The sequence below is a fragment of the Dreissena polymorpha genome, chromosome 9, assembly GCF_020536995.1.
Source record: "Dreissena polymorpha isolate Duluth1 chromosome 9, UMN_Dpol_1.0, whole genome shotgun sequence".
NCBI classification, from domain to species: Eukaryota; Metazoa; Mollusca; class Bivalvia; order Myida; family Dreissenidae; genus Dreissena; species Dreissena polymorpha.
Genome location: NC_068363.1, coordinates 38,596,605 through 38,621,055, shown reverse-complemented (window position 1 = coordinate 38,621,055; position 24,451 = coordinate 38,596,605). Strand labels below are relative to the sequence as shown.

Sequence of the window (24,451 nt, the reverse complement as noted above, 5' to 3'; positions counted from 1 at the left end):
CTGCAGGGTTTTTAATTTGAAGAGTGTAAAATATTTTGTTCGTTTTGTTTGGTTTTGCAATTATGTTTTCTACGAATGCTTTTTGAGTACATGGTGTGTTATTTGTATTGGTAACAGCTTTAATATGTATGGGAATACTTTTGATTTATGTGAAGTACATCAGGAAATTATGTGTGGATATTCCGACTATGTAGCATAAGTTATCAAAAGAATAGAAGTCGTTTATTCTGTAGTCGTATAATTGATCTACAAATTTTATGTTTCGTTCAAACCAATGTTTATAGAAAAACGTTTTATTGTTAGCAGTTATGTCTTTATTGTTCCATAGAATGATTTTACTGTTTATTTTGGTTTCTAAATTATGAGTAACTTTACACCATGCCGTTAGGACATTCGATAGAAATATGTTTTTGGTTGAAATTTCATTTAAGATATTATTGTCGATATTACATTTAAAAAGTAATGAGTCCCCATATTTTTTAAGAATTTTTGGTAGAATAATGTCCATTTATTCGTATTGGTATTATCTAAATATCTTTTAACCCAACTGCATTTGATTGCATTCAGGAATGAATCTATGTCCGTTAGTCTGATACCTCCATATTCTACTGGTTGAATAAATTGAGTTTGCTTAATTTTATCAGGTTTACCGTCCCATATAAAATTAAATATTTCTGATTTTATATCTTCAATAATATCATTTGGTGGATTTTGGAGAACTGTTAGTGTATAAATTAGTTTAGGGAATGCAAACGACTTCAACACGGTATTTTTTCCAATCAGTGTTAGTTAACGATGCTGCCATGATTTTAAAACATTTTTGAATTTTGTTATTTAGGCAAAATGTTTTTTTTTTATATAATTGTTTCATTTTTATTGTTTGTAAAGGTTATTCCTAACGCTGTCGCCTCATCTAATGTCCAGTTGAATTTCATTTGTTTTCTAAGATGATTATTACTTTCTTTAAATTTACTTCTTGTAGCACAGTGCATTTACTTTTGTTTAGTTTAAGACCCGATGACATTCCAAAAAGGGTTAACGATTCTATAAGATTATTGAATGAGTCCCTACTGTCATTTAAAAAATATGTTGCATCATCAGCAAAAAGGGACTGTTTAATTTATTCGTCAGGTTCTAGCGATATTACATTATTTGTTTTTATTTAAAATCACGTTCTTTTTTCGCGTCTGAATAAAGAATACGGAACCAGTTTCTTATTCCTTATTCAAGTCACTGGTATGTTCTTACTTAACAGATACATTTAAATAAACCAATATGTACCACATATAAACACACATTTTTGTATAAATGTAAGTTGGTTGTAAAAATATGTATAGTAATACTGTTCGTCTGTTTTACTTAATGGTAAACAGTTCGTTATTCGCCACTATATACGGAAAAAGCAGATCGAAAAACAAATCGTTTTCATTATACCTGTTTAAGACTTTATGGTCAAAAAGGTACAGAAGAAATATGACAAAACACAGGCATATAACATTATCAAGATGAAATAACTCACAATATCTAAAATATTTAATATCCGACAGTAATCTTCCGAAATAAAAGCTTCCGAATAAGTAACTAACTTATTACCAGTTCCAGATTCGAAGGCCATAATTTCGGATAGTTACTTAAAATCGGATCATAGACTTTTTGCATAGCGCAGCTTTATATTCGTTATTATTGTCCATGTTAAATGTCGGATGTTTTATTTCCTCTCTGATACAGTTCTTGAAGTGTCATCTGACCCTTACCTTTCGCCAAGACTATCCGATTTCTAAACACTTAAAATATTTAAAAGGTCTCATTCCGTTCTCATACGTAAACAGTTCCGAACGGATATAATTAAGTTGCAAAGCGATTCCAACTCGTCATCAAAAAGGAGGCGAGACAATGCCTATGATAAACTGGACAGTTTTATACTACCTGTAATATAGTGTTTTCTTCATGGATTCTTAAAATGCTTATCTTTCTCGCTCATGCAGGCAAACTATAAATCCGATGACCTTCAACCTCGGCATAACCTATACCAGTTCCGTATCCAAACCGAATAAGAAACTGGGTTATCATTAAATAATACAAAGACATTTATTGCAATAACTATTTGAACCTATATATACAATGATGTTCAGGTATATATTGTACAATGTGTAAGTAAGAAAATAATGTATTTTCCTTATTCGACTTGAATAAGGAATACTAAACTGGTTCCTTTTTCCTTATTCAGCGGTGAATAAAGAACTGGGTAACCATTACATAAACCCTAAGACGAAATGTATTTCAATACATATTTGTATAATCAACCTACATATACAATTATTTGTTTTATATATGGAACACATGTGTTAATTTAAACTTATCTTTTAAGTAGGAAAATGCTTGTTCCTTATTTGGCTTGAATAAGGACTAACGAACTGGTGCATTTTTCCTTATTCATCCGCGATAATGGAGCTGGAGAATTAATACAAACAAATCATTGACATTTACTACATTGCATTTGCTATATTACATTAATGAACATTTGTTTTGATTTACTTAATAATTGTAGGTATTTTTTAAAGCTTATATCAAATATATTCAGATTGAATAAGTAATAGGGAAATGTTCCTTATACCGTATTCAAATGAGGTAAAAGGCAAAAGGAACCAACTAACTCTCCATCCTAGCGGAATACATGCTAGTATAAATGTGTATCAACAGGTAAAACAATAACTATGTTCATTGTCTGCTAGTTGTGGTTTCATAGTAGCAACCAACCACTTTACTCAGCCCCTTAAAGCGGTTTGGTCTCTTTTTGGTGCATGTATTTGTATGACACAATTGCAAGGGCATATCAACAAGTTTAGATTATAACAGAAAAGATAACAAGCAGATAAAAATAAAATAAACATGAAACCAACCAATCAATCATGGCGTTGAGTTGCTTGTATACAAACATGCAATTATTGTATAGAGACATCGCTTTATATCCCATATGAACAACGTGCATGGTGTGTCCAAATAGGGATTGATAAAGACACGGTTCCAAGGCAATGAGCCGAAAAAAGATTAGGAAAAAAAAGAAAAAGATGTATACAAAAAATGTCCCAGTTTTTTTTTCTTACGCGTACTAGGGTATCAAATTGTAAGCGCATAGATATTTTAACGGTGTATTGCTGGCATTTCTAATTTTGAATGCAGACGAAGCACTGTCGCCACACGTCTCGATCAGCAAAGAATAACATTACCTCGGTATATCATTTCCGACCTATGAACTAACGTCATAGGATGAAGACAGCAATAAAGACGTTACAAAACAAAACGAACGGATGCGTCATGATGTGATCAAGTGATCTTAGTCTATCAAAGAACACATACTCTACGTATTAGCTTTGTTTATGTTCTATTAAATAATATGATCGATTATAAAAACAAGCTTATAAACGCTTACCATACATATCCTTAAATGGTTAAAGTAACTAGTGCAATTGTATTTCAGTATCCTTTTCTGTTATGATATCGTTATATTATAACCTACAAATTCATGTTTTACGTTTGTACATGAATTGAATATCGTATGCAATGTTTGGGATGGGATGCCCTTCACCCCAAACACCTATTGACGGAATAAATAATATAAATAGAAAGGAAAACGATCGGTGAAAGGTCAGTATTTATTGTTTGTCTTAATAACTTAAATTATTATGAAAACAAGTTTACGTGACCTTAATCCTCACATCATGGGCAACCATACATTGGTATTTCTCGTCTCTTTGTCTTCAGGCCCATTTGGATCGAATGGTCGTAAAAGGCTTTCGTTGGAATTTATTTAGTCTGCAATCAAAGTCGTACTGTTTCTGAAACGCCTTTCAGAAACCCCTACTGTAAAACCTTATATTGAAACTTTCAATTAGTCTCTATAATTTATCGACAACCTTTGGCTGCCAGTACATAAATCTTTTTAATAATCGCAACAAACTCGCGCGCATCTTAAAATAGTCGAAGATCGGTCTGTTATGACTCAGACTTAAACACATTAAGGAATTTAGTATTTCTATTGATCAATTTGTTACGAGGTCGATAATTCTGTATTTGTCTTGCCATGAGTAAAACAATCCATCTATTTTATTTATTTAAGAGCGGTGATATATTTGCCATCAATACTACGTTCAATGTATGTAAGCTTGAAATGAATACATCCCGTTAAGCCATAATCAGCAGACAATTATAATGCCTTCATCTTAATCTTCAGTCTGTGTTATTTAAACCCAACCTTCTTTCCAATTACCATTCTCAAACACACTATGACTCGAATTATAAGTTCTGTGTTGTTTTGTATATTACGCCCTTTATTATGTGGATAATTTGTCAGTTCCCTTTAACAAACTAGCGTGTATTGACAATAATGTATTCCATATTATGTTATTATTTATGTGTTTAATGGTTTAATATTGTCCACAGACTGTCGTTAATCGCAAAATAATGAATTTGACCCATATTGTAAATGGATGGCGACGTATGTGTGGTTTGGCGTAAATACACACAACAAATATATCACATATATTGCAGTTCGTTTAAATTACTACACGAATAAGTATGCTTAAAACAACGTTTTAAATAGCGCGTACTTCTACTTATAAAATTAAAATATATAATGATAATTTTAATGATACAAATTGTTAAGTATATCCACAACTGTATATGTTGACGTCGAAGTGGTATCTTTGTTCTCTCATTGGTACGTGTAACGCTGGCACACAAAGTAGAAATTAGCGTTGCAACCATAATCATACCATGTGAAACCATTCCAGGTCAAAATGCATGTTTGAACCAATGATTCATTAGGTTGACCGGGCTCCCAATTGAACCAAATGATATCTACACGATCCCTTTCTTTGGTGTTCCAGTACCAAGTGTTGTTCATCTTTGAAGCCCCGATCCAGTGATAGTTTGTGGGATGGGAGCCGACTGTAATAGCTTCTTGCAATCGATCGTTTTCTTGCTGATCTAGAACGATTGCCAGACCGTCAAAGTGCTGGTTGCAGTGATCCAATGCGAATAGCCAGGTTGCGGTAAAGTCGCTGGCAATGAATTCTTTGCTGTATTCCTGTAACAATGTTTTATTAAAATTTAGTCTTTGATGTTTTGAGCTTGATTATTTTATTTGCTTCTTTGTATTAGATGTTTTTGCACCCTTTATCTTGATCCGCTTGGTATTTGTCTATGTAAATCATCAAACCCTTGTCGTGGAGAATTTCGAACAATGTATCATGATTTAAACACACTTTGTAGAGTACCACTATCTGATGTCTCACTCAAAAGGTATAAGCAGTGGCCTTGTGTTTTCAGAGATGAAAAGAAGATATAGTATACGATTTTATATTACATTATACAAGTATATGATATTATATGGCTATACGTGTTAAATGTATAAAGCGGTTTATTTTGAATATGCATTTCTTTAGAGTTGCCAATGTTTTCATTTTAAATTAATTGCTTAAGTTATATTGCTTAAAATAGTATATTTATATGCCTGTATGTCAATGACTAAATTGTATAAATATGTTTATATAGAACAATAACAAGAATCTGCAAAGACAAATGGTAATTTCCGCACAGTATTCATGTCTTGCATACATTATATAGTTTATAATTTGCAATTAAAGAACACTCTACTTTCGTTAATTTTCTGAATAGTCTTTGACTGCAATTTTATTCAAGTTTGTCGATCATCAACGTCTTATTTGCTTTAAAATAAATAACAGGATTTTATGTACTCGCAAAGAGAGTTCTTATACGGTTGCCGTGGCATAGTGGATATGGTGTCCGTCTAGCGTCCACGGGTTCGATCCTCACTGAGGGAGCGTTTCTTTTGATCAGCCCCATAGACATCGAGTAGTGGTTTCGGTCCCAGGAAACGGAATCGAGAGCGTTTCATATAAGCCTTAGGCTTACGATGCAATCGAGCTAAAATAAACTAAGGCCTAAACTAATAGGGGGCTTTGTAACAATGGCTTCCTATTGCATCTTAAATAATGTAAGATGATACCATGCACAACATTAGGACATATTAATGAGACGTTACAACCGTTGTTTGACGTAGATTTCATGGTTTGTTTTCACTTCCCCGACCTACCCAACTATGTGAACGTTTGTTTCGGTTTTCCAGGTTTCGTTTTCAAAAAGTTAATCTTAAATCACAGAAGTAACAATTAAGATTGCACTCGATTTTGCTTCATTCGATTATATTCTTTTATTTAGCTTAACATTTTTTTAATTTAACTATAAAAAGAAAGTGAAATAGAGATTATGCAGATGTGGATGGCATTGCATATTTCTTAATTGGGAATCTAAAAACAATACGACAATACAATTTATCCAATGTACCTGTCGTTCTTATTTTGTGATGTTATTGGAAACAAAAAACATCTGTTTGCCTGAAATCAATTTCAAATTAAAGGAACTTAATGTTTAGCATACAACATTTAACTCGAAATCACATATATATTTATCCTATATATATTTAAATAATAAATAAAATAAGTTATGTTAAAAGTCAGCAAACGAAATGAAGCCCTTATTTTGTACTCTTAGCCAAAACTGATTTAAATCAATATAACACCTTTGTCTACTTTTATTTTTCGTAAAATTACCAGGAAAACGTTTGATAATAGTTTAATATGATATTATATCATACATGTTTGTTTAACATGTATTGATGAAAAATTTTCTGATAAATTTTCTTTTTGTAAAAAACGATCTAAATATCTATGACTTACTAGGCAATAATCCACAAATTTATAATCTTATTTAGATAAAGAAGTGGACAGGAGGTAAAGAGGTGCTATTGTTATGGACACTGTCACTAGACTCAGCAATTGTTGATTATTTGTTATTGTTTTTATTTTCAACAATAGTTCAGTCACATCACGGCGGTCAGTTTACAAACTCATACTTTCCCGGGTTAGCGTGTGCACCAGTTCAAAGTGCACATATCTATGCCAGTAATTTATATCTGCCCAACTTGAATCAGAGGAAGTGGGAGAATTGCCGTAGAAATAATTTCATAACATATCCCCACCATCCTTGCATTTGCAGTTCGTCTCTCTACCAACTAAGCTAGCCGTCATGAGAACAAAATTTACAAAACGCAAACCATTCATCCTGAATAATAATATCACCATACTATATAAATTGCATACCTTTTCATACACTTGCAGGCCTTCGAACGTAGAGACAGAAACAAGTCCGTGTAAATTGCAGAGCGAACATGCACCGGAGTCCTGTTTGAATGTGATGGCCATACAGGTTGTTTTGCATCTCTTAAGACATGATAATTTGCTAGAGACGACAGTTGTGATTGTCGCATTTCGGCACACACGTGAATATGTCCCATTAGTAGAAATTTTCCGAAACTTTGTGTTTTTCAAGTTGCTTGAAGAATTTGACGCGGCCATTAGCCAGACTAGCTGCGTTATTCGAATAACTAACACGAACATCCGTGTGTTCATTTTATTGTTGCAATAGCTATGCAATATATCGTTCACGTTCTGGAGAGAGAAATGAAACAATGTCTGAACTGTTAATTTTATATCACCACATCGGTGCATTAATGTACATCGGTGCATTAATGTACCGTGTGACATTAAAATGAAATGGCACATGGCACCTTTTTACCAATTGGGCGATATTGCAGTCTCTCAATGACAATTCTTTCCAAGTGCTCCGGATACATTATCGGAAAATCTTGTAAACCAGCGCTGGTCTTTTATGCGATACAACAATAACGACATTACAATATCGTGCGAAAATAAAAACTTAAATTAATCAAACGTGTTGCTGTAAACAGCTTCAAACTCAAATATCAATCATCCATTGACTTTGAGCATTTTCCTGGTGGTTTCCACTTAGTTCATCTGGTATATAGTATAAGTAGATCAGTTTTATGTCTTTAGAATTTCTGATGAGAAAATAAGTCCTCTTGTTTCTCATTCTACTTGAAACATTGATATGATTAAGGGGTGGCCGGATGACTTTTTTTATCTTATCTTGAGTATTCAGGAAATTGCTAGGGCTATACGTTTCATAGTGTATTCATACGCGCCGTATAACATAATGGCATACACTAAATTCACACCTCTACTTACCCGAGTTTTCCAACACTAAAAACGTAACTTCCATACACCAATGTTAATCTACACATTGCCACAACAAAGTAGACAAGTCAATGCTTTTTTATTTCCCTTTCATAACATTTGATGCAAGCATGTTATTCTTTGAGTATACATTACTTTGATCAAAGAAATGACCCTTTTTGGCTTGCTATAACTTTTTAAATCAAAATTAAACAAATCTAAGACAAGTATTTTAATTGATTTTCTCAACCCACCACAACTGTGAAGAAATGGCGACGTTACGGTGGCAGAAAGAAGGCATAGGAAATATTGTATTAAGCTGTCACTAGTACGTGTGCATGCCATAGCTATGGCATGCGTACATCACAACTGACCAATAATAAACCGTATCAGATCAGAGTAGGTAGCAAGTGCTCAAGCAAATATTGACCAAAAAACTTGTTAAAATGTCAGCCATTTTGTAACTAGCGCTCTGCGCCCATTGGTGTGCTTTATAATAAACTATATATAACTAATTAGTTTATATCTGATCTTATATAATCTTTTAAGATTCAATGATAGGTAACATTTCTTTGTGATAATTTATTTAAGCATTATCAATAAACTAAGTCAATCATAATTATTTCATATCAGAATTGTATGGATTTATTTGATTGTATAACTATGAGAAAGATTAAAGAGTTTCTTGACTTAAAATAATCAATACATTTATTTCACAAGGTGAAGTAATTTCATTCACTTTTTACGGGGATTAAGCCTATATTGCAGTAACTACAAGTATAGCGACAGTTAGTTCCATTTGATTAATAACGCCATTTTCAGAACGGAGGTAACATTATACTAAATAATGGAGTCATGTAGGGGTTGTAGGCATGTGTTACACTAACGACTGTTGTTCTGGTTTTATCAATTACAGACATTGATAGGGTAAGGAAAGGTGTTTACTAAAATAACTGAAAAATGAAAAAGTTAAAGACTATAGTAAAACTAAATGGACTGAAAAGGTTACATTGCAGTATAAAACGACCAAAAAAGAAGGTGCAAAAACATTCGAGTTTGATTTGTATCGAGTTCTTTCTTGGTTTGAACATGCTATATCTTTTTTTTATTGCTGAATCCGAGTCAGCTTAGAATGCCCTTTAAGAAAAGGTATGGTTATGGGGATATCAATGCGCAAAATGTTACATTTATAATTACTTAGACATGTCGCGTTTACATTGAATTATATAAGGTAAATAGTAAGTATATTGTGACCTAGAATAAGAGGTAAGTTCTATTTTGAAATTCTCCCTATTAAATTAACTACACATAATACTATAGTTGTGTATGATATAAAAATTAACTTAAATGTGCAGTATTTAATAAATAATTCAAAGTTTCAAATAAAAGCTATAATGCCTTTTCCTTATTTGAAATTAATTGTCGCAAAAATTACATATGACACAGGTATCAGTCATTCCCCCAAAATGGGGAGAAAAATGCAAGTGAATACAATAATATATCGGCAAGGTACATGTACCTGTTTTGGTAACTCACCAGTATCAGTGACCTTGCATGTGTGTGCTATTATTTATATGATACACATGCATTTTTGTAACCGGGCAGCAAAGTTTGTGTCACGTTTTTCGCCAAAAAACATGTTTAGGAAAAAGTTGATGACTTCACAAGTCCCGATCAGCTAAGAATAACGTTACTTCAAAAAATGCATATCCGGTTAATGCGCTAACGTAATCGGATGAAGACAGCAGGACAACGTAACAAAACAAGACAGACGGTGGCGTCAATGATGTAACACAGTGATCTCTTTTAGTCTATAAAAAGAACATATACATTTTTAAAGCGTTTGTATATTTTCTATTACGTTTGATTTATTATTAACTCTTATCATCACATCGTTAGCTATAAAACGTGCAAGTAACCAGTGACTTTGCATGTATGTATCAATTAACGTTAAGTACATTTTAATATTATAAACTATAAATGAAAACTATAAATGAATATACGTGTAGTATGTTTGTATATTGATTGAATGTTATATGTAAGGTGTGGAGGTGGTGCCCTCGTCCCTCCACACCTATTGACGGGATAAATAATATAAATAGAAAGGACAACGACCAGTGAAATGTCAGTATTTAATTTTTGTCTAAATAACTAAACTGCTTTCTGAAAACAAGAATATGAGACGCATATAATATATTATAATTCGAAAAAGGTATTATTAAGTGCACATATAATAATTAATTTACTATAGACATTTGATGCATTTCTTTTTCAGTAAGGTTTTAGTTTTAATCTTTAAAAGCTTTTACATTTACAATCGATATAGTAACGTTTTTTTGTAAACACAATTTTATTCAGCAAAAGAAAACTCGTAAAACGGCGATTGTTTTAACGAATTAATTACATGTTTCGTGCGATATATCTCCAACTTACATGTAATATAACTGAGATTTCGGCTTCCATATGTCCCTGGTAGACGTTCAAATTCGAAACACTGCTTTTTCAGAAAAAGCTCTTCTCTTTAATAAACAACTTTAAACCATAACTGGTTTGTTTTCAGATTATATTTTCAATATATTTTATGAACGAAAACACGTTAGAATTATGTCCTTTTTAATATTATAACGAACAACGCGATTTATATCAGACAACTCACGGTTGTTTATTTATTGATTAACCCCGATACACCCAACAAATAATTATGATAACAAATATAAACATTTCAACTTTTGAATTCACATTAATAAAGTTAAATTTCAGCTCACCATCCTAGATCGTATAGCCAATATTCCTCGTACATCAATGGCGTAGAAATAATCACACAATACACATGTAGGTTGCATGCTTTAAATCATGTTGTCATTACACACACGAGTAATAAAGAAGTTGTTAATTGCCCGATTGCCAGGAATGACGGACGAACTGTTTTTGTTTTTATGTTGTTTGTACATTGATGTTTAGCTTTGCAGTATATTATAGACATTTTGTCACAGGACTGTAGTAAATTACGAAAGCATATTATTTAGGTCTTATCTACTTTGTAGTTGTTTATGTTCTTGTGTTTACATAGAAGTGATGGTAAATAATTATTGTGAATCCCAACTTTGATGAGTTTTCTGCTTATTTAATATTATTGCATTCAGTGTGTACCTTTAATATTGTGAACGTCATTTACATAGTCATAAAGTGTTTTGTTGTACATATGCATATCTTTTTTTCAAGAATATTCCTATAAAAATATGCACTAGCTTCACATGTGTGTTATGGTACCGGTGTAGTAAAGCTATAGACAATCACTTTGCTCAATTCTCGTTATGTCATTAATTCTGTGATTATTGCTATAATTTTATTTTCTTATCCCCGATTGAATTACATTAGTGTGCTAGTTTTGTAATTTTAGCTTACCTAAGTACCAAGCGTTCAAGGTGAGCTATTTTGATCACCCTATTCTTGGCTACGGTCGTTTGGTGTCCGGTGTGCGTTGTCAACATTCGGCTCTAAATGTCATATTTATTATCCGATCTTTCGGAAACATGTTCATAATGTTTATATGGACAGTATCTTTGGCGAGCTTGAATCTGGATCATGGGCGTCAAAAACCTAGGTCACCAGGTTAAATGTTAGGAAAACCTTGTAACCAGAGGACACATTTATGACACACTTTTGATACAACTAGTTCAGAAAGTTTATCTTGACATTTTCTGAACCAAGGTTTAATCTGGGTTACGTTCGATTAAAACCATATTTAATCTTATAAAAGCCATGATACCATTCTAGATTCGACTTTTAAGACGCTTTATGAAACTTGTACAAATCAGGGTATTGTGCGTCCGCAAACCAGATTACCAGGTTAACTATTAGAAACATCATGTAAGCATTCTAGAGGCCATATCAATGATTCAATATTGATGAAAACTTGTAATAATGCTTATTTCGGAAATACCTAAAACCAGTTGGAATTTGTGTCACGTGCATAAAAACTCGATCACCGGACAAATACAAGACGAACTGTTTTATCACTCTAGATGTGGTATTTATGACCCAATATTCACACAATTGGTAAGATTTTTATCTTGACAATATCTATTATAAGTTTGATTCTTGGTAAGATACGTCTAAAACCTTGGTCACCAGATCAAATTAACAGAAAAAATGTAACCAAATTAGGGACACAGTTATGACACTGTTTTGGTTTAACTTAGAGCGTTTATCTTGATAATTTGAAGGTCACTTTTATCCCCACGCTTTTCGGAGAAAAAGTGGGGATATTGTGGTAATCTCCGTCTTACGTCCGTCCGTCCTGGCCACTATCTCCTCCTACACTATAAGCACTAGCATCTTGAAACTTACACACATGGTAGCTATGAGCATATGTGCGACCCTGCACTTTTTGGAACTTTGATCTGACACCTGGGTCGAAAGTTATGGGGGTTGGAGTGGAGCCGGGTCAGAGATTTTCACTTATTTTTTTATGTTATTTTACATTAACTTCTTCATTTCTACACCGATTTACTTCCAATTGATACTGAACATCTCTTATGACAATACGGTCAATCTCAACTATGCATGGCCCCATTACCAACCCTGGCGCACCCCCGCCCACATAGACTACGCCCACGCAAAATTGCCGTTTACTTTAACTTCTTCATTTCTACACCAATTTCCTTCAAATTGATACTGAACATCTCTTATGACAATACGGTCAATCTCAACTATGCATGCCCGATTACCAACCCTGGGGCACCCCGCCCACAATGACCACGCCCACTCAAAATTGCCTTTTACTATAACTTCTTCATTTCTACACCGATTTACTTCAAATTGATACTGAACATCTCTTATGACAATACGGTCAATCTCAACTATGCATGGCACCATTACTAACCCTGGGGCGCCCCCTGGGTAAAACATTCGGCGTGGGGTAACGCGTCGGCCTCTGCCGCGCCATTTCTAGTTAAAATTGTGTCAAGTGTGGGGAAAAAACTAGATTACAAGCTCATTTATTAACAATTAGTGTACCTAGCCTTATTTGAGAGCCTAATGGCCATCTTTCTTTATGTATTTAGTTGCTGTCTTGTAATAAATTGTGTTGGAAAAGGGTGTTTTTTTAATGATGCGTTCCTAGATCGCTTATCAAAAGCCGTTTCCTACGAATTCTGGTAATTGTCATCCTAAATGTCGCCTATTTCGAAAATACCACAAGTTCACATGCTGGGTAATAAGTTTGCAATTTTTATCTCTTCTACAATTGTTAATGTTTAGTTCAGCGCGACAAAACAACAATGGAACGGACGGTCCGTCGGTCGGTCGGTCGGTCGGTCTCACTGTCCGTCCGTCACACTTCTCGTGTACGCTCTCTAATTAAAGTAGTTATCATCCGATTTTCACCAAACTAACTTGGTCAGACGTTGTATCTAAGTAATGCCTAGGAAAAGTTTGGTCATGCCGGGCCAAAAACTAGGTCACGGGGTAACGTAATGCGTTTCAAACATTACGTTTCAATGCGTGGTGTCCGCTGTCTAATTCAAGTACTTTTCATCCGATCTTCACCAAATTTGGTCAGTAGTTGTATCTAGATAATGTCAACGCCCAGTTTGAACATGGGCCATGCCGGGTAAAAACTAGGTCACGGGGTAACTTAGTGCGTTTTAAACATTCAGCATTGAGTCCGCTCTCTAATTCAAGTTGTTTTCATCCGATCTTCACCAAACATGGTCACAAGTTTTATCTTGATGGTCTCTATGCCAAGTTTGAACTTGGGCCGTACCGGGCCAAAAACTAGGTCACATGGTCACTTAGTGCGTTTTAAACATTCATCATTGTGTCCGCTCTCTTATTCAAGTAGTTTTCATCCGATCTTCACCAAACTTGGTCACAAGCTTTATCTTGATGATCTCTAGGCCAAGTTTGAACTTGGGCCGTACTGGGCCAAAAACTAGGTCACGGGGTCACTAAGTGCGTTGTAAACATTCAGCATGGTGTAAGCTCTCTAATTTAACTAGTTTGCATCCGATCTTCACCAAAATTTATCTTGAAAATTCTTAATTTGTTTCAGCTATTGCGGTTGCAAGTATAAGGTCTTTTCATAATTCTGCCTTAATTTTAACAAATTTATTATAAGTATTTTTTTGCGCAAACACTAATCAAAACTTGATAGAATCTGGTATGGACATTACCAGATATCTGTGATTAAGTAACATATACTCTCGGATTGTGCATTCTGCTGCAACACATAACAATACACCAGTATCCACATGCTTAAATGCGCTACGTGTCATGAAAAAGACTGCCATAGATCCAAGTACAATGTATTCAACGCTTTGCTTTAGTAAGTATACGAAAATGTTGTTGTTTTCTACAGTTGACAAGAAGATTTGTGCATTCCAGTTATTTGCATGCGAAGAATTGGCAAAAAAACATCTACAAACTGCAGCAGTTGACATATGTAACAATCAACAAAATTTAAATATTGAACACCTGTTATGCAACAAACTTATAGTTTAATAAAATAAAGGTGATGTATATCTCAACAACATGTACACAGTTATGCTTTTATGTAGTGAAAAAGTTACAGTTGGGGGCATCGGTGTCGTGGGGACACATCTGTTGTTTCAAACTTTTGTCACATTTTTACAAGGTAACTTTGTGTTGCGAACTTAAAAGGCTCTTGGGATAACTTTATGTTGAATGCCAGTACACAACCCCTCAGATTATATTGTCTTATTTGTACCTCGTATATAGCAGAAAGAAAAGTTTTATCCGAGTGTTAAACAAATTGTATCACGATTCTCCAATTGATATGCTCATATTTATAGATTGAAATACAAATATATTGGTTAACATCGGCATTTTTGAAATGCGGCTTTCACACAATGCACATTTGTTCTTGATAGACCGGTGTATGGACAGTGGGTGTGGATTAATTGGGGCCTTCCTATAAACTAAGTCACTCTGGCCATGGTCTGCATACAATAATATGTTGGGCATTGTGTCAACGGCAATGTATCTATACAGAGCATAGTTTTTTTATAATATATTTATCTTAATCATATAAATTCCAGTTTACTACTTCCAAACTGAAGTAAGCGTTTACTTGAAACGTATTTTAGAATAAACTTTATTACATGTAACTAAACAAAACAACGAAGACATATAGCAGTTTCTGCATTCAAATTGCATCTGTACAATGTATAAAAAATTGTTTACATGCATTCGATTTTTGTCCGGCTCTTAAAGGAACCCGATCTTTTAAGGATATGTTTTGACTGGCATGTCAATCGACCTTTTAGGCACGCATTGTCATCACACGCACTCACTAGTATGCGCTCCACTTAGAAACAAAACTCAATCAACGTCACTGTGCACTACAGCATAACGAACGTGACATGAAGTCTGATCGATGATTTTAAGTTCGAGCGATTAGACAAACAGTATAACGTAACAGTTGGCAAGAGTATCATAGAGACTAACTGGACCCAGATTTTTGGGCCATAATATGTTTTTTGTTTCAGCGATACACGAATTTTAAGTATTTATACCTAAACAACTAAGATGGCCAAGTTTTGACAGAATGTTGTCTTTTTTTGCTTATATTTTCTGAATCTGTGTGCATTCAATTCCTCTGTAACTGATTGACAGATTTTGCTTCAACTTTTACAGCTGAATTTCTTGCATGTATGGATGATTTCAAACGCGGGAAAAATATTTGGCTACGACCAATTTTGGAAGAAATATGGTCCTTTTTGTATCACTTAAATATACGGTTCTATAATTAATGTGTACTCAACGACTCTCAAACAACCTGGCAGATTGACTCAAACGATCGCATGTGAATGATTTTTATATGTAGGTAGATGATTAAAAACCAACAATTTTACACTTTTCTACGAAAATGACCAGTTCACGGTTCCAATGTCAATGAAACTATAACACCTTAACCATGGGTTGTATCCAATATTTGCATTCTGTTTTGTGTATTGCACGTTTTGCACGAGTTAAATTAGACAATTGTGGAATACTTTGCGAGGTAAGCTTCAATTGTTTCAAATCGCTTTTAGGACGAAATCTTGTTTATTCTGCGAATCGTTTCTTAAACATATCCATGCATAACGGTGCGTACCAGGTTAATATTGGTAAGTTATACATGAATAGAACAAACCGAACAAAAATTTCCCTCATTGAAATCATCATTTAGTATTTATTTAAATGTTGTGGCTGTCATCGATATCGTATGTGCCTAATGATTAACTGGTGTATAGGGAGTGTCACAAATGACACCCCCAGTAATAAAACTAAACTTTATAATTCAGTTCTAGAACATGCGTTTTGTATTCATATTTGCAAGCTTGTATTGCATTTTAATGAACGACTGCTGTATACCTGACATAACTGCAATAAATCAAGTAGAGAACTAGGGGATCATTTTACGCCTTGGGTTTACTGAACAGTCATGAATGCATTGCTATTTCTTTACGTTTAAATTCATAAAAATAACTATCACCCACACATTACCGTTTATTAGCCTTCTGCACATTTGTTTGAATGTTTTGTTCATTGATCGATGAATAATGTTTGACAACATTTAACTAAGGAAAAGTGCTGACATGCTTTTCGTTTGAAATTAATGTGTAATAATATTGTTATTCTGCGGTCCACTGAGACATGTTTTAAAAACGGTGGGCATATTGAAGGGCATTTTAACATACCGGATATTCTTCTTTCAAGTTCCTATCAATCGACAAGAAGTTAAGCTTATAGCTTCTTCTTAACAACTTCTACAAAATATATAGTATTTCGGAATTTTCAGATTGTGAATTAAAATTTAATACATTGCTAATTAACTCAAGTTGTAAAAATATTTGTACATGTTTGACATTTACACTGACCGAATATACGCAAAAATATTATTTAAAACGTACAAAAAACACACCCGCAATTCTTCTGTTCGGTCTATTTAGTTTACGGCCCCCTTATAACTTAAGTACCACGCTCATGCTCTACATGGCAGTAGCCTGGCAACATTTGCAATTGTCGCATCAAGTGATTGTATGACGAGTGCGAGCTGCAGTAGCCGGAACATTCAAGAAGGTCGGGGATAGGCTCATTGTTCTTGCACAGCTCAAGGTTGTCCATCACCGTGAAGTGGTCGATCATGTCGTTAGGTTGCCCGGATTTTAGACGCGGTGCGCATGTCTGGCATGAGAGGTTTTCCGTGTTGTTTCGGACAGCTGGAACTACTATATGTATATGTGATGATATTTTAAACAATTCTACTATCAACAAAAATCGCTCACTAATTACGCATGAAAAAAAAACTTATTCAAAAAATGATGTTTCGGAAATTACGCCGAAATAAGTATTAATGCTTCTCATATAGTTCGTTATAACGAATTTGTTTATGTGAATAGATGCATGCAAAGTCCGAATAGAGATTGGGATGTAACCGAGCCAGAAAAATGCCCGATCACAATGGGGATTGAAAACCGGGCCTCCCGTTTCCAAATCAGGCAGACACTATACCGCGTTTATTAAAAAGCTAGGTTATATAGCAAGGCAGTATAAGTTCTCCTTTCAACGTACCATGCTTCAGGGACACTTTTTGGCTTGAGGCTATATTGCTTAAAAAGCCAAAGGTGACCTACGTTTAGGAACGCATCGCATGTAGCAACCTTTGGGGTCATATGTCTCCTAGTTCCGCAACAAACAACATAACAGCGTTCTCATGTACGCATTTATATAGTAAAAAGTATAATATCGAATGCTACAGGAAGCAGCCCGAATCATTCATTGTCACATTTTCAGCTTGTACCACAAAGTCCTTTTAGAATCTGATGAATAATATATTCTTCATAACTTGAGCTACATGAAGTTTGAAGTGTGCCGTAATGCTGTCTTTATGACAAGTTTCCCATGTCGTTCATTGAATTATTGACACAACACTTTAAACACAAATGAAGCAATTGTTATATTAGGTATCTCCTGACCTACTGCGAGATGTGCAGGCTGGACCATAACTACGCTAGCCGCATATGGTTTAAGACCCATTTTCGCATGACGCGGATCTATAAAAATATCTTTGTTTCTTATACATGGAACATCTTAGCTCAGTACTTTTTGATAGAAACTTGAAGTCAAACTGTGTTAATTATAGCAAACTGACCAATTTCGGTAGCATTTCAGTCTTTCAAGAACGATTTCCATACCGACTGAAGAGTACGGCAAACATTTGTGGTTAGATAATGAAACGATTTCCGTCTTATCATGACACTATATTATTTCGGTAGTTTGTGTTTCCTCATCTTGAAAGCAAAACTGTGTTATCAACGTTTATCGATAGTCCATTGTGTCTTCCCCGTACTATTTAGTACCGAGTCAAAATGCTAAGTCTTATTCAAACATATATCACACACAATAATATCGAAAATGATCAAACCAAACAGTTTTGTTGTTTTCTGTTGAGTTTTAGCGCAAATGGATAAAATGTTTCCGATTGTCACGATTTTTTTAATGAACTGCGTTTTGACGAAAAAAACACGCTAAAATACCTCCGAAAAAATACCACATGACGAGAAAGAACGCTAAACACAAAAACAAATACCATGTGACTATGACGTCGTATTTAGTTGTTCGCTTGCGAACAACTAAGGTTAATAGCTAGTTTTGCAAACCAGATTTGTAAGAGACCCACAACCTGATAACTGCCGCATCCGCGCCGGGAAAGATTTCGCGGCGCTTATTCAGTTATTGAACTACAATCATCTACAAATTGACAAATTATTTGAATATCGTGTTAAATGGAATAATTTTGTTATAGTCATAAAGAAAGCAATGTCGTAAAAAGAAATAATATTTACAAAATCAGTTGATTGTAGTTTCGCCTTCAAGTTGGAAAGTCCATGTAGAGAATCGAAGCTCACCCTTAACGTCCCCCTAATCCCTGACCGGTTTGCCGTCCACGTATAGGATGTCATACACCAGGCAGGCACGTTTCCCATTGTCCTTAGCGTCCTTCATTAATTTAACCAGTTTCCGGCGCTTGTATGCTACCGCCTTCTGAAATTCGTAGAACATTAAGTTTTCCTTACCCGTCAGCTGTTTCCATAATGTGAATTTTGCCACAATATTTCTCGTTTTGCAGGATAGCGGATGGCAAGGTGACAGATGCACTCGATCAAACCGGATGGCATCCGCCTTTTCTGTAAAGAGTTTCGGGGCTGACTTCTAGGCGATCTCTCAGTTTGCGTTCTGACAATTCTGCGGGCTTATTTCCAGTCGAACTATCTACTGAAATGTAAGTAAGATAGGTTATTCCTCATTGACTGCGATTGGAGGTATGTAACCTTCTCATGTAGCTCGTCTCGTCTTCTTTCAATCTCTCTGACCCGGGTCGACATCAGGGTAAAACCCATATTGATCAGCTCTAACCTTTCTTGTAAAGGGCTCACCCGCTCTCCTGTGCCCTTAGCCCGATCATCGATTACCACCCATACCTTCCTTATTTCATTTTCGAAGTATGGTACCTTTTTCTCCATCAATTGGATACCTTCTAGTTTCTTTTCCATTGAACAAATCCTCTGGACGAGATGTTGGATGGTTTGTGCTAAAGCGAACATGCAAGGTTGAACCCAAGCGCTCTCCATTCTTTCACGAACGTCACTATCATCCCCTACTAACAAATGCTTCACATGTATCCACCATTTATATAGGGTCTGAACCACTTCATTTAAAACAGAGTTAACTTGGCTCAGCAAACCACTAAGTGATTTGTTCAGGTCCTGACCAACAGACGGTCCTCCATGTTCACATTGTTTACTTTTGTTCGTTACACAGCCACTAATTCCACTGCTATTTCTCTCTTTTCGCTTACTCCCCTGATTGTTCGCATTATATATTACATAACTATCTATTACTCCAATGATTTGAACGAAAATATGTTCTTGAAAACGCTCGTTTACCACCTAAACGCAATTTATTTTTCAATTTTTACGAGAGCGCGAAACAAACGTATACATAATTAAGGACCCACACTCGTTAAAGGTTGTTCACGCAATCGTACGTGTTCATGCGCTGGTGTGTGCCATTGTTTCATTAATGTCTGATAAAAGTCCACAGTTTATGTTGAGCTATCTATGGCTTTAACTTATTATATTAACCAAACACATAAAGAAATAACTTACTTAAAAGCACATGCTATATCAAAATATATATTTCTGAGCCCTGCTGTTTGACGACTTTACATTTGTAAAATAAAAGCTAATGACTTTCTTAGGTAAACGTGTTCATGCATCGCTTTATCATATAGTGTATAATAATTAGTATATGTTTTTTTTTTACGAAATTCAAAGTGGATAAATATATTCAAATGATTATCGTAGTAGTAGTAGAAGCAGTAGTAGTATAGTAGTAGTAGTAGAAGTTGTATTAGTAATAGTAGTAGTAGTAGTAGTAGTCGTAGTAGTAGTAGTAGTAGTAGAAGTAGTAGTAGTAGTAGTAGTAGTAGTAGTAGTAGTAGTAGTAGTAGTAGTAGTAGTAGTAGTAGTAGTAGTAGTAGTTGTTGTTGTTGTTGTTGTTGTTGTAGTAGTAGTTGTTGTTGTTGATGCTAAAACTCATGGACATATCAACATACTATAGAAACACAACACCACTTTAATGTAACAATACTATAAATATTAGTAAAATTTTGAACTTAATAGTATATAAATATTACATGGCTGACAGGATGACAGTAAATTTGTCAACTTGAGGAAATACTGTCAACCGAGGCAAAGCCAAGTCAGACATGTAATATTTATTTTATTATACCGAATAAAGTATTCAAACATGAACAATTTATATGAACCATGAACAATTTTATTATTCAATTATTGAATTTAATTTCAGCAATACACAACCATTAATATGTTGAGTGGTTCAGATTTACGGGCAGAGCAAAATGAACTTCGCTTTATTCGGCACCGACCTAGTAATCAATTTATCCCATCAATTTTCTTAGTCGTCAAATATTTCTTTAAAAATATAGATCTATTACAGAACCAGCTTTCCGTATTTTATTTTCATCACTTGATTACGCAATTTATGACGTACTTGTGTGACGTCATTTCGGTGACGAAACATTTTGGGACAACACTATGGACCTGTGGTCTGGTGCCCAGCTTCTATTGTAAACAAATAGAAGTCTGGCATGAGCGGAATAATGGCCGACGCGATGATAATAGTAAGTTAACCAAATATTTTTAAAAAGTGGTTCGTCGGGCTCTCATTCATTTTTCAATCGAGATGCATATATTTCATTCTGTAAACGTTCTTCCTTTTTTTCGAGTTCTTCCGCATATAAGAGTTAATTAATGTTCCATAACCTGAGTATGTTTCGGACAAGTACACAGATAGTGTTATTTCGGATGTCTGAGTAAATTTGTAACATACTGTATTTCTGACGTATGTTTGAGTAGTGTGACAAATATGAATGCATTGCGGTGTGGTTATCTTTGATTAACATTGCATCTTTATGTATTCAGGCCTTTTTCCAGTTTAACCACAGTCGAATTTCAGACCTGCTTTTCCCAGATTAACAAAAATGCTTCTAAAAATCTTTTCTAAACTCCATTAAAAATGGTTCATGGTTTTCAAGACAAAGTTATTTTATTAATTCATAAATCATATTTCAGATGGATCATACTTATATAAAAGGGGAGAGAGTGTCTGGGTTTCAAGTGATCGGGAGTAGGTCTGGCCCAGATCACATATACAGTTCCTGTGCCCCCAAAGACTCAAGTACCCCTCCGAAACGAGGAAGCAAGAGGGCAGTGTCAACTCCCACAGGACAAACACCTACACATGAACATAAAAGGATTGAACTGGTGATTATTTTTCACTTTCTAGTACTACTTTCTTTTCTATAATAATTCAATTGTATTTTTATAATTGTGAAATCTCTTCAACCAATTGTAAAATTTGTTGAACACACAAAATATAACTTATTAAGTACCATCATTTGGTAAATATACTATCTTTTAACATAGGCTTGCTTATTAGAACACTGTCTTGTTGTTTATTTATTTTATTTATGCCATTAATATTAAGTTCTTTGCATTAGGACATGGGCTAAAATTTTAATTCAAAGATCAAATAAACCACTCTTCATTCATATAAACTATTTAAGCAAAAGCCCATCAATCATTTTTTCAGCTTTGCCATTACACACTCAAATTTTCATGTTTCATCGCTGATCTAGGATGAAAAAAACAGACACAACAAATGGTCCCTTGATGAGACATCCTTTCTGAGAGAATACAGTCAGACATTACGAAAAGATGGCGAGTCAGAAAACAGTTTCTGGAACAACTGCGCAATTGCAATGAACAACATGTTTGGTGGAAAAAAACAGAACAGGTAAATAATGATTCTTAAACAGTGATAACATTAGTATATTTTCCTTATTTTGCTGGCATGGCACTCAATTTTTAATTTATGTATGATATAATGTCATATGAATCATGCTTATTAAATTGAATTTAGAAAACTGTCATTACTATATGCCATAAGCTGTACATATGTCTTTAATGACTAGGCCAGGCCCCAGTATCTGTTGACTGTGGTTCATTTGTGCAGTAAAGCAGTTATTGTTAAAGGTTATTATTTGATGTAGTTATAGTAGGTATGGTCTTTGTTTCATTGCAGACTTAATTACTGTGTACTCATCTCATTTGCTTTATATAGGGAAGTCCTGCAAGATGGCAGCCTGGCGGTTAAATCTTTCTGGTACATGTAACAGCACCATGTGTACTTCTGTTAATGAAGACTTTGTGGATTTTACGCCGCTGTCAGAGACAAAAGGAAACAATGTGTGAACCCAGACTGATTTGTCTTTTAATAATAAGCAAAGGCAAGTAAAATTTAATTCTGAAAGTTAATTTGATGATATTGTCTAAAACAATATACAGCTAGGAAATCAGTTACCCACCCAAGTGGTGAAGTCATTGTTCACCCAATTATTTTCTCAAAAATGCATTGTTTAAAGGCTGTTTTTGAACCCGTTAAATTTTTATTTCTGTTTTAACTGAAAGCTGCTTATATTATTACTTTATACTGCCTTGTTTGATTAATAGTCTTTAATTACCATTACCATATTTTATCAGAAGCTCATTCTCATAATTGTGAAAATTGCACTATTAAAAATAATTGTCCCAGACTTTGAAATTTGTATCCAATATCTTTATAAATTTGATTCATATTTTCTAACTTCACTTGGTTTTTGGTACTTTACCAATAATGTTAATTTATTGATAGAAGGGCTCTGAATCATAAATTCTAAATTATATGACAACCACAACTAATTTAATAGTGTAAATTTCACAAGTCTGTGAACCAACTTCTTTAAATGTTTAAAATATGAATAATATATTGTCAGAATGTTTAAATGACTTGCTTGGTAGAACAGAGATATATTTATAGTTTTAAGTAAAGGAATATTAAATGTTTCAGGTCTAACAAACAAGACTGGGTTTTTTTTGAACCACGGAAAAATCTGCAGGGGGTAAGTTAAATACAATATTTTATGTACAAGCTACTGATAATCAACTTCTCACTAGTATGTAAATGTAAGTTTATTTGACAATGTGATTTGATCTGTTTTTAAACTGTTATATGATGACCTAAAGTTAGTGCAACATACTGATGCGCCAGATTTCTTTTCAGTGTTAGTGTATGGACATGAATAGTTGAAGTAGTTTTTGATAAATCTAAATTGTGTTACCGATACACATGATATAGTTCACACAGAATTTTATTAATACTAAATGATTTATATGGTATCTTTTGTCGTTCAATTGCTAGTCAAATTTATATAATAAAACTAGAGTATTGCATGTTGCCTCAAACAACAATGTTCAACCCCAAATCAAAAACTGATAATGGTCATTTCAGACAACGAATGTGTGTGCTGAAACAGTAAATACGGCCGCACTAAGACGTTTAAGGACCTACTTTGAGCTAAAAGAGTCTGAGATACAGGAGATCATACAAAAAATAAGTGAGTATTATTAATGATTAATTGCATTATGCACCAGTCATTTGTATCCACTGCACCCACCATCCCCTGGGAGTATAGAGCCGTGTTTTTACATGTCCAGTTTTCCAGCACTGCAGTGGAAACTGCATCTGGGGAGTGAAGTTTTAAATTAGCTAAGCTATCTCTTCAATCCTTAACAAATATGTATGATATTGTATTATATATGTACATGGTATATGTGTATGTTTTCAAAATAAATATTGTTTAAACTAAACTGCAGTATTTTTGGTAACACAACAGAAACAGTGGGAGATGATAAATGTAGCAAAGG

General features: G+C 34.2%; 1 long non-coding RNA gene across 1 annotated transcript; it reads left to right on the top strand.

Moving 5' to 3' along the window:
* Window positions 1-21,247: 21,247 nt before the first annotated feature.
* LOC127845345 (uncharacterized) lies at window positions 21,248-22,990 on the top strand. Its single transcript, XR_008033184.1, has 4 exons — window positions 21,248-21,327; window positions 21,779-21,970; window positions 22,345-22,502; window positions 22,830-22,990. It is a non-coding gene; the product is annotated as an uncharacterized LOC127845345 (long non-coding RNA).
* Window positions 22,991-24,451: the final 1,461 nt, after the last annotated feature.